The sequence below is a fragment of the Ochotona princeps genome, chromosome 12 (assembly GCF_030435755.1).
Source record: "Ochotona princeps isolate mOchPri1 chromosome 12, mOchPri1.hap1, whole genome shotgun sequence".
Taxonomy (NCBI): Eukaryota; Metazoa; Chordata; class Mammalia; order Lagomorpha; family Ochotonidae; genus Ochotona; species Ochotona princeps.
Genome location: NC_080843.1, coordinates 71,143,345 through 71,152,182, shown reverse-complemented (window position 1 = coordinate 71,152,182; position 8,838 = coordinate 71,143,345). Strand labels below are relative to the sequence as shown.

General features: G+C 57.5%; 1 pseudogene; it reads right to left on the bottom strand.

The window, feature by feature from the left end:
• Positions 1–1,581: 1,581 nt before the first annotated feature.
• Positions 1,582–8,332, bottom strand: LOC131481527 (catechol O-methyltransferase-like; annotated as a pseudogene).
• Positions 8,333–8,838: the final 506 nt, after the last annotated feature.

Genomic DNA, 8,838 nt, shown 5'->3' with positions numbered 1-8,838 from the left:
ATCCCTGCTTCCCTGCATCTCCTGCCCACCCAACTCCCTGACCTGGTGCTGTGTTCCAAGGAACCACAAGGAAGGGAGCAGGAGAGCAGGCCACCTCAGGAAGGCGGGCCAGGTGGGGCACAGAAAGGGGGCACAAAAGGCTTGTTGGGGACCAGCAGAAGAGCTGCCCAATGTGTGTGTGCATGTGTGTGTGTGTGTGTGTGTGTGTGTTTGCACACATGCGTGCTTGTGCTTGCATGTGCTTGCATGCCCAGGGCAAGAGGGGCAAACTGGACTGGCATGGGGGCAGAGACAGGCAGAGGCCAGGGCTCAGGGAGAGGAGCTGAACTCCAGAGGGGCTGCCCTGGTGGGGGCCCAGACTGCAGGGAAGCCAGACCAAGGGGGCAGGTCTGGCTGGGTTATTCCCTGCCCAGCCTGTGGAGTGCGCCCAGTGGTGTGGTGTGGGGGAGCCTTCCTGCCACCCAGGTGCCCGCCTCTCCGGAACCTCAAGGAGTGCCTTCCGGAGCTGACTTTGGGGTGGGGGCAGGGATTGCTGCTGTTAGGTGCCTGCTGTTTATGACTTTGGAAACAGAAGAAATATTATAATACTGAAGATGAGCATTTAAATGAAACCAACATTAAGACTACTGGTACACATCTACATTTTTGTAAGAAAATACAAAAAGTTTAAAAAAGAAACACCAACAGAGCAGCTTCAGCCTTCTGTCTCTTGTGGGCAACTCACTCCTGTCTGGGCTCTGAAGGCTGGGTAGTGGATGAGATGGCCACACCCACACGCAGGACTGCACCTGCTGTGCCCCACACTGATCCACACTGGGGTCGGTAGCTGTGGCCTCAATCCAAGACTTGGTGTAGCCACAGGTAGGCCCAGCTTGGACAGGGTTACTCTCTGGGTCCAGTCTGGAAACTGAGTCCCTGTTAAGACTTTGGGGCACCTCAGAGGTGGCTGACCAGGTGTGTGACAGGTAGGTAATGGGCTCTGGAAGACCTGGCAGACAAGGTGGGTTTGAGGGGTCAGAGGAGTTTGGTCACCCACCAGCTGGGCCTCCAGGTAAGGAGGAACCTGGTAGGGGGCTGGCCATGAAGGCTGCTTACTGCCTGACTCGCTTGGGCTTCCTGGGTGGACAGTTGTGCCTAGTGGTGGTGGAGGAGGAAGGGGCTTCAGGTTCCCCTGATCAGGCCACTAGCAATACCCAGGTTCAGGTGCGCTGACCAGCAGGGGCCAGCCAAGGGCCCACCCGGAATATCCAGCACCCAAAAAGAGGCAGCAAAGCGGGTGGGATTGCAGCAAGGGAGTCCAAGAAGAATGGGACTGAACTGCTATCCTCTACTGAAATATTAGATTTTTCATTTCCACAGTATGCAGTTCGTATCCAAGGTGATTCCTGCTGCCTGGACTGAGTAAAGAGTTAGAGCTCATTATGTCAGAGGTGCAGACAGGGCTGGAAAGTGGAGCTGTGGCTGAGGCACTCTGTTGCCACAAGCTGGCGAGAAGCTGGAGGACTTGGGGTCAAGGCATGATTGCTAGGTGCCCAAAGCTATAGCACAGGGAGGCAGCTGTGGCCAGGGCCCAGGCTCTAAGGCTGTGCCTGGCACTTGAAGGCAGATACTCCAGGCAGCAGCAGCTGAAGCAGGGTTGGCAGGGGCCAGCTTGGTGGAGGGACCTAGGGCAGGGTGCATAGTTGAGGTCATGCTGGACCAACTGGGCCCACATAGATGGCCTTCTCCATCCCATCCACTACCTGGATGTGTTGCAACATGGAACTGTAGTGGGTGCACTGGAAGCTGCTGCTTCTACGCTTGTGTACCAGGAAGTCTGGGTTTTCCAGGCAGATGACATTGTTGCTCAACAGCACCATCCCCTTCCGCAACAGGCCCCACTGCTGCAGGAGACAGGGAGAGATGACCCTTGGGGTAGAGTAGGGTCAGGCATGCCCACATGGGAACCCCAGGTGGAGTTCATGGTTCTTCGCTTCAGCCAGGTTCAGCCTTGGCTGTTGGGGGTCATTTGGAGAGTGAACCAGAGAATGAAAGATTTTTTTCTGTCTCCCTCTTTTTGTATCCTGCTTTCTAAATAGTAAAACAGGAAGTTAAGAACTAGGGGCTGGTGTTGGAGCATAGCATGGGAAGCCCCTGCCTGGGATGCTGCCACCCCACTTGGGCACTGGCTGCTCCACTTCTGATTAGACTCCCTGTAAATGATCCTAGGAAAGCAGTGGAGAATGGTCTAAGAACTAGGGCACCTGCAGCCACGTGGGGCACCTGGATGGTGTTCCAGTCATGGCTGGGCTCACCCTCCAGGGACAGTGTGTCCGACAGGTAGCGCTCCTTCCAGTGGTCCAGGAACACCATATCCAGGGTGTCCACGTCATGCTGCTGCTTCAGCTGAGGAAGGAGGTCCTGGGATGCTCCCAGCAGCATGGTGACTTGTAACAGCAGCTGTTGATACCTCCTTGGGCAACAACTGGGCACAGCTGCAGCCTTCTCCTCCCTGGGTACCAGCTGGACACGGCTGCAGCCCATCATCCCCACCCCAAATCCAGGCAAGCCTCCCCACTCTCCCGCTCTTGGGAAGGGACCCTAAGTCTGACCCATGTGGGTCAGAGAAGCTGCACCTTGTCCTGCAGGCCCGGCAAAGTCCAGCATCTGCTGGGTGATGGCTGCAAAGTCAGGGTTGATCTCCATGGTGAACAGTCCCCCACCTGGGGGTGTCAGGTGGGCCATGTGCATGGCTGAGTAGCCACAGTAGCCCCAGCTCCAGCAGCATGGAGGAGCAATACTCCCACATCACTGCATTCGCAATCTCTCCTGCAAGGGGCAGAGGTAGCAGAGGGTGGCTTGAAGGCAGGTGGGGGTGGCGGGTGCCTGACCCAGCTCCCTCTCTCTCCCTCCAGTGTGATCTGCTGCCTACCTCCCCCACCTCCCAGCTCACAGGCCCCTGGTTCCATTGTGCACCTTATCCCTGTGTCCTACCATGTTGTCTCTCCAGCCCTGGAAGCTACATATGGTGCCCCCTCAAGGGGGTGTGGGATGACCAGCAGGGGTTGCCCCATCCCCTCCCCTGGGTCCTGCAGCTAAGATGCCTGTGTCCACCCTGGAGTTCAAGGCCAACAGGACAGCCAGGGAGAATCTGCCAAGCTGGTCCCATGACTCATGCCCAGAGGTCAGAAGGAGCCACACCCACCACCCACCACCCACCTAGTACAGGAGCTCCTGAACCCAGGGTGCTGAGAAGCCCCAGAGGCTGATGTTGGTGGACACCACGGTGGCCCGTGTTTCCCCTGGGCAGACATGCACTGTCCACTTTATCCGTGTGGACAGTGGTGTGGGTGCAGGCTGGGGCACAGGAGGCCAGTCTGCTGGCTGCACAACCTTTGTCCAGGGAGAGGGCTCTGGACCTGCAGCTGGGCCCACGGAGCTCCAGATCATTCCCTCGCCCTGGCCTGGGTGCAGCCACAACCCCAGAGACAAGGTGAAAACAGGTTTCCCCAGGCCTGGCCCAAGGACGCCACCCCTCCCCAGTGACCACTCCCGTGGCCTCTGTCTGCCACCACTCTCACCTTTTATTTTGCCCACAATCATGGTTCGCTCCTGTGAGCAGAAGGCGTCGATGGTCCCCACGCTGAGCGTGCTGCTGCACATGGCGCAGGATGTGGATCTCCTTGCTGTCACCCACGCTGTTGGAAGCAAGTGCACACAGACAGCAAGGCTGAGTGCTGCTGGTGGGCACCAGCGGCTGGCACCGCCCACAGGGGCGGGACCTGGGCTTGAGCCTGGCAGGTTGGGCAGAACGAAGTGTGGGTGTGGCAGAGTTTGGGTGGTCATGGGTGTGGCTAAAAGGGGGTGTGGTGGGGAATGATGGACTGTGGGGCACACAGGATGGAAAAGGGTCTGGAATGGTAGAGGTTGGTTCGGGGCGGGGCAGGGCGGAAAGGGCCTTGGCGCAGACGCTGTAGCTTTTCTGAGTGGCAGAGGTCGGGAGGGGCGGGGTTAGGGAAAGGGGCGTGGCGGGGATTTATGGACCTGTGGTGTGGACAGGGTGGGACAGAGCGTGGTGTGGTGTGGCAGGGCTCGGGAGGGGCGTGGCTAGGGCCTGGGTCAGAGGCGGGGCTCCCTGCTCTTCCTCCACCACTCAAGGGCAGCAATGGCCGCCCCGCAGTGCACGGGGCTGGGCTGGCCTGGGACCTTTGAGGCCGGAAACCTGCCCCAGCGAGGCTCCCTGGGCCTCCCCTAAGGGGAAAGGCGTGGAAGCCGGCTCTCCCCTGCACAGGCCCGGCTCCGGAGTTGAGGAAGGACCCGGCCGAGGGGAGCGCCCCTGGTGCCAAGGCCGGAGCCCCTCCTGGACCTCCAGAGGCACCTGAGGCCTTGGGGACTCGGAATGAGCTTCCACCAGTGTCCTTCACACACCGCCGCCACCATGCGCCCTGCAGGGGACTTTGGACAGATGGGAAGAAGTTTGTTTTGGCGTGGGTTGGTTTATCTGAATGAGCGTTCCTGGTAAACTTCCTGTGTGGATTTGCAGGAAACTCACACAAATCATTGTCTCTAAATTCCGTTTCCTGCCATGCCCAAGATGGGCTCGGACCACTTGCCTGGACAGCACAGTTGTGGGGGCGGTTTCTCTCTCCCATCCCCATGGTGAGGTCCCGCGAGGGGTGAAGGTCTGCCCAGCCGTGGTATCCCAGGGTGGGCTTGTGGGGTAGGCAGACTGGGCTGAGCCCAGCAGGGTCGAGTGCCCAAGGCTGAGTCCCCGAGGGTGGCAGGGGACAGGCTTGTAAGCAGAGCCAGGCCTCCGCCAGCCAGGCCAGCACCTTACACCTCGCATCAGATCCACCAGCCACAATCAGCCCCTTACCTTCCTAAAGTGCCCAGGGCCACAGGGTACAGAACAGAGCTGGACAGGGGACAGAGCTGCACCAGGCATGTACCAGCTGTGGATCCCGGACATGGCCCAAGCACCCACCTCAGACCACCAGGCAGGGAAGACTGGGACACCTGATTCCTACTCTATACCAGTCCCACCCCCTCCTGTGGCCAAGGCTACTGTCCCATGGTGGCCAGCATGGCGGCCCCACACCCTGGATGGGGCTAGTGGGATCATCGCCTGTCCCTCCTCACCTGAATTTCCAGGTTGAGGGACAGGCAATGCCCAGGTCAGGCTGAGAGGTGGGGATGTTTTTGCTCCACAGGTTGACTGGCCCTCAGTGGTACATTTGAGAATAGTTACAATGCGAAAGGATAAATTTTGTCTATTTTACAATTTTAAAAAATGCAGTAGAATAAAATAATAATAAAAATAATAATAATAAAAACCAACAAACCCTTTTACTGGACCTCCCAGTTCCAACAAGAATAAGGATAAGGAACAGGCAGTTCCTATGAGCACTCGGGGCCCATGCAAACAAAGGCTCCCCCAGGACTCTGGAACTTGGGTCATTTCTGGCTGGCCAGTGAGCTCGATGGGGGAGTGTGCCCCTTGGGGACAGAACACCTGTCCACTGTAGCTCCTCCTTGCTAAGGGCCCTCCCGCAGTGTGGGCATAGAGAGGTCAGCAGGAGCCCAGCAGGTTCACGGCCCTGGGTGAGGCAGGCCCTTGGTCAGCTGCCATCCCCTGGATGGCTGGGGAGAAGGTGGAGTCTGCGTCAGCTTCCTCTTCCGGAAGCAAAGCAGGTGGAGCAAACTGCTCCTGTGTCCAGTGAGGCTGGGTATGGCCCTTTGTCCGCTCTTGTAGACTCATGCCAGGAGGAAGGGCAGGTAGGCTGGATCACTGGGCAGGCAGCGGGCCCCATGGGTCTAGCAGGTGCCTCCAGGCAAGCGTCAGGAGGAGCGGGCCTGAGCAGGGCTCTTGGGGTGCTCAGGATCAGCTGGGTCACCCCACAGGGGAAGCCAACCAAGGGTCTACCTGCGGCAACCACCCCTATCGCAGGCAGCCAGGCAGGGGCAGGTTTGCAGCATGGGGAGGCTCAGAGACCGAGAATGGACTGAGCTGTCACCCTCTATTGAAATGTCAGATCTTTAATTTCCCTGGTATGCATTTGTGTCCAAGGTGCTTAGAGCTTCCCAGACAGTCAAGGGGTTAGAATCCATTCTGTCAGAAGGGCAGAGAGGCTGGGCTGGGAAGTGGAGCTGTGGCTGAGGCACTCTGCTGCCACCTGCTGGCACGAACCTGGAGGACAGCTTGAGGACAAGGCCAGGACATTTGCAGGTGCAGCTCCTGTGTCTCAGGAGCCCAGAGTCCAGATGGGAGCACCACTGGCTGGGCCCACGCATGATCCTGCTGGCATCCCTTTGTTCACGCCACAGCTGTCCTGTACCACAGCACAGGGAGCATGTGTGGCCAGGACTTTCAGGCACTAAGTATGCCTGGCACTTAAAAACAAGTACCCAGGTAGCAGCAACAGAAGCGGGGTTGGCAGGGACCAACTTGGCAGATGGAATCAGGAAAGAGTGCATGACTGAGGTCACACCAGGGCACCTGGGCCCACACGATAGCCTTCTCCAGCCCATCCACCACTGACATGTACTCCAGGAATGAGCTGTAGTGGGTGCACTCGAAGCTGCTGCTGCCAAGCACATGTGCCAGGAAGTATGGGCTCTCCGGGAAGATAACATTATCAGGCAGCAGCACTGTCTCCTTTTGCAACAGGCCACACTGCTGTGGGGGACAGAGATGGTCCCCGGGTGTGGGAGGGGGCAGTCAGGGATGCCCTGCTAACCTGTCCCAAACCAGAAGTACTACTCCCACCCTTCCTCAACCCCCTGCCAGGGTTTGGGTCTGAGGAAAAGAGCTTTCTGCCCCACAGGCTCCTGGTTCCTTTCCCAGCCATGCACACAGCAGGTGCTCAATAAATACTGGCTGGATGAAAGCCAGGGTCAGCCTCAAGTGTGTGGGTTGGGTGGCGGGGTGGGATGGACATCAGGGCAGCCCAGGGAATGCGGAAGGAAATTTGGGAGTGTGGAAATTTCCCTGACACAGCCATCAGAAAGAAGCTGTGTTGAAAATAAAGCTGTCTTGGGTGGGCATTTGGCATAGCAGTAGGGACTTCTGTGTGCCACGTGGGAGTATCTGGGTTCAATGTGCACCTATGTGGTTTCTGACCCCCAGCTACTGCCTAATGTACACCTTGGGAGGCAGCAGGTGCTGCAGCCACCTGCTGGGTGCCTACCACCCACTTGGGAGCCCTGGATCTACCAGCCTGGCCCCAGCCCTTACAGGCACTTCGGGAATGAACCAGTGGATTGCACCTACCCAGCTCTCTCTGCCTTTGGAACACATTTATTTATTTTCAAAAGATTTATTTATAGTTACAGAGAGAGAGAGGCAGAGGAAGAGAGATCCTCCATCTCTTGGTTTATTCCCCAAATTGCTACAATGGTCAGAGCTGGGCTGGTCTCAAGTTGGGAGCCAGGAGTTTGCTCTGGGTCTCCCATGTGGGTACAGGGTCCAAAGGCATTGCTTTCCCAGGCCACAAGCAGGGAGCTGGATGAGAAGTGGAGCAGCTGGGACATGAGCTGGGGCCAAATGGGATGCCTGTGCCACAGGCAGAGGAATAGCTTGCTATGCCACTACACCAGCCCTTAAACAGATTTGTTGTTGCTGTTTTTAAAAAGCAATCTCAACTCCAAAACAGAATCAAACATGCAGCCCTGGGCATCTCCGGTCTCAGGCAGGAGGGGTCCCTAGTGATGATGCTGGCATTAGTCGCTGTGCAGCCAGTTCCCGGTGTCTCTGGCTTGCTAGTGGGAAAAAATGCAGGGCCCCTGTGCAACTGTGCAAAATACATATTCCTGGGAGGTCAGGCCATCAAGCATGCTCATGAATGCAAACAGGAAGTGGCATCACGCAAAGCCAAAAATATGGAATGTAACAGGAAAGCAGTTGGACCTCCTGGCTTCAGTCTGACTCAGCCTTGGCCGATGCAGCCATTCATGGATACAGCAAGAAATGGAAGATCTCTCTCTTGCTCCCAGCATGTAGCAGCTAGGCCCTGGCAGAGAAAGAGTGTTCCTGTAGCTGCACACCTACATGTCCTCTCCCAATCCCCACCCCACCCACCTGCCCAACAGCAGGTCCGGTCAGTGGTGCTCACCCCACCTGGCACCTCTCCCCCCCGGACCCTTCCTCTCATCTACCTGCCCTGACATCAGGCAGCACCTCTGTCACAGCTCCCTGTAGGAGCTCCAGGGCCAGTCAACATGCATGGGTCTCAGTGGCCCCTGTGCCAGCAGCCAGCAGGGCCAGTCGACATGCATGGGTCTCAGTGGCCCCTGTGCCAGCAGCCAGCAAGGCCACCTTGGCTGAGCTCACCTCCAGGAGCAGCGTGTCCAGCATGTAGCGCTGCTTTCAGTGGTCCAGGAACACCATGTCCAGGGTGTCCACGTCATGCTGCTGCTTCACCTGAAGGAGCAGGACCTGGGATGCTCGTCCTGTATGCATCCTCCTGGAATGCAAAGTGACCTGTAATAACAGCGGCTGTTTGTGCCTCCTTGGGCAACAACTGGGCACAGCTGCAGCCCTTTCCTCCCTGGGCAGCAACTGAACACAGCTGCAGTCCATCCTCCCTGCGCCCCCACTCTCCCTGCTCCAGGCCAGCCTCCCTACTCTCCCACTGGTGGGAACAGTGCCTCAGTGTGCTGTACCACCTCCAGGTGTGTGGAGTAAAGAGGGGGTGGGACTAGGGGAGCATCCTGTCTGGATAGAGTTAAGGATGGGCCACCTCCAAATATTCTGGACCAGTAAACTGAGGTACAATTTGGTTTTTTTTGTTTTTGTTTCTGTTTTTTTCCTGCCAGCCAAAAGTTTTTTTGGGAGGAGAGCAGCCATCTGACAAGGTGACA